This window comes from Uranotaenia lowii, chromosome 3 (assembly GCF_029784155.1).
Source record: "Uranotaenia lowii strain MFRU-FL chromosome 3, ASM2978415v1, whole genome shotgun sequence".
In the NCBI taxonomy this organism is placed as follows: Eukaryota; Metazoa; Arthropoda; class Insecta; order Diptera; family Culicidae; genus Uranotaenia; species Uranotaenia lowii.
The window spans coordinates 124,923,452-124,926,753 of NC_073693.1; positions in this window are offsets into that span (position 1 = coordinate 124,923,452).

Consider the following 3,302-nt stretch of genomic DNA (forward strand, 5'->3'; position numbering starts at 1 on the left):
ATGGTTTTAAATTTTTTATCTGCTTCAACTTCTGAAGTAAAGACTCGAATGAGCACTCAGTGTTTAAAGTAAAAAAAACTTTTGAAATTCCAAATTCTTCATTTTCTTTTATATTTTAGGAAGATGACAAATTTGAAAAAAGAGGGTTGTAAAACTAAAATAATTTAAATTTTTGTTTTCGTTGATGGTACACAATGCATTGCCTTCACCATACTGTATCTTTTTCATTCGCTAGATAGAAGAAACGAGAATATTGCCGTGTACTAAATATATATGTAGGGAATCATGTGATTTGCAATATTCTTCAATTTTTAGAATTTTCTTTCATTTTTTTTGGAGAAAAAGATCTTGGCCCTTCTAAACGTAAAAAGACGTTGGCCTTCTATTTGCTTCTCAGGTAAGAAATTTTTATTGCAGAAAAATTTCCAAAACGAGCGATCAATTTCCCTGTAGGCGTAGGACTTTCACTGGCAGTCTAACTTTCTTATCTTTCCTGCAAACAAAGTTGCCACTATTCTATGTTAATGAAATCTTTTGAATTTATTGACTTTGTTTCATAAAATTGATTTTGATTCAGAAAATAACAAAATGTCAACAGATTTGTTTAGTTTGAAAATGCGACAACATTTTTTTTCTCAATTTTATATCCTATGATATACAATCATTCATGTTTAAAAAAAATTCAAAAGGAAAAAAATAAAATTTTAAAATTAAGAGCTTAGATTTGTTAACAATGACTTTTAAATTATTTTCTTTAACAGAATGCATCCAAAAACTCCATTTTTTATGTTAAAGATAGCGAAACTTACTAGACAATTAATTTAAGAAGAAACATTCAAATTTCACAATTTTACAAACGAAAATTTATTCAAAAATCAAATGGAATTGAGATCGAATTCAAGTCAAACGTGTATGGCTTTCAAAAATTAATAATAGTTTTATTTCTCTCTCGCACACAAAAACACATTAAATATTCATTTAGGTAAGTTTTTACTAGAAAAGGAGTTTCGTTTGTATCTAAATCTATTACAATCAAACTATTTTTAACAATGACTCATAGTTTGCATCAAAAATTTTCATTCTTGAACAAAAACTGAAAAAAAAACTTGGTTATTAAGAAAAAAAGGTAATGCGAAAATGGTTCTGAGACCAAAATACGACTTAAATTATGAACATATATTTTTTATAATATAATTCACGATAAAGTTCCCAACATCATGTACAGCAAATGTTAATGTCGTTTTGATATCCATTTTTGAATGTACACTACCGGCCAAAAGTTTGGGATCACCTCCTCAAAAACATGAAAATTTTGATTAGCCATATCTCAGCCATTGTATGACATTTAGAAATTCTTTTGATATCATTCAAGAGATCGTGAGCAAAACCTTCTTTGTATGTTTTTGACAATATGTTAATATTCAGTTTATATGATTTAAATTTAGCTTAAAATTGAAACATTTTCCAAAAACTGAACTTGAAATTCAATCCCGATCATCTCAGGGTGGGGTGGACCAAAAGTTTGGGATCAGTCTTCCAAAACATGCATTTTTATTTCACGCATATTGCTGTTATCAATCAACATATTTTTTAACTGGTAAGTTGATTTGGAAGCTAATGAGTTGAACTTGCTTTATGAATGTTTAGTTAAAATATTTTTGAAGACTAACTAAATAAACCTTAGCCAAAGATTGATAATTTTCGGATGATGGCTTTTTGCTAGATTGCCCGGTTTTAGTCGGACTTTCCCGAATATTTGGTTAAATTAAAAGGTCCGGTTGGAACGTCCAGATTTCGAAAAAGAAAGTCCCGAATTTTATCGGATTTATTCACTCTACTTGCAAAATCAAACAAAAATCTCTTGTTAAGTCAATATATATTTTTTAAATTTTTGCTTAATCAAATGAAACTTTTTTTTAGCAAGTTTCAACATAATAATCACGGTTTCTGAATGCTTAAAATACGAATCAAAAGTACTTTTATTTTTTTTTTTTTGTTGAAAATTTTCTCAGCATTGTCCGGATTTTGGATTGAAAATTTTGAAATCCAATGCCCGGATATTGTTAGGTTTTTAGATAAAATAGTCCGTATTTGCCTGGCCTGAAGACATACAGGAAAAATTCTGATAACTTTAATTCAGCCCGTTTTTTTTTCGTTTTGTCAGTTTTCCGGTCATATTAAAGAATGTCATATTACTCAAGGAAAATCATATTCTACGGGATGACTGCAAAAGTTTTAGCATATCCAAAACAACTGAACTGATAACAATGAAATATTCCATTATAAAATCTTCTGTTCACATTTATAGTAACCTCAATGAGAACTTTAGTAAAAGAAAACTATAAATTGATTTACTTGGTATTTTCTAAACGTTAAGAATGTTTTGAGTTAGTCTGAGATAAGACTAATATCAAATTTTGGATTTCATAAGAATTTCATCAATGTAAAAAGCAATGGGATAATAAGGAAACATGAAGATAATCTTCTCTTCTTTCTTTCATGCTTAGATGCTTATAAACTAAACGGATGGGATAAAAATAAGGTTAAATTTGTGAAACTAAAACTCCGTATTCAGAAGAAAAAGGCAGATATTTGATTCAATAACATCTTTGAACACAAGAAACTTGGAAAATAAATATGATCCAAGATCCAAAACAAAGAGGATGAAACTTGCAAAACAATTTTTTGAATTTTATTTCTGATATTAAATTCAAGAAAACAATGTAAAAATTTCATAACCATTTGATTTGAAGTTGCTGTGATTGATAATTTGATAAATATATGTATTGTTCTTATTTTATTTGTTCAGTACTTAAGCATTCATATCTAGATAAATATGACAAAGATCAAATTTTTATACAAAGGATGATCATCAAAATCAGAGATTATCTCATGCAGAGTACACGTCGAATGCATGATAGGGAACGAAAAACAGAATGGAATATGGAAATTTGTTAAAAAAAAATGAAAAACAAATATTTGCAGCATAAAAAAATCTTGAAATTTCATACCATGAAAATTTTGTTTGGAAACACAACAAATAGTGATGTGCCATGTCTGCTAATTTTGTATACTATGAAGAACACTTTTAACATGATTTTGGGGAAAAAAGAAAGACAATTGATTGAAACTGCTCAAAATGACGACACATTTTAACAAAATATTCCTTGGGCACTTATCTTGGAGTTGATAGAAAATGAATATACCAGTGTCCAGAATCCTCTGTAGATGAAGAAAATAATGTTAAACGGAAGAAAATTCATTTTTAAGTTTATAACAGAAGATATTCGCTTTTAACTTTG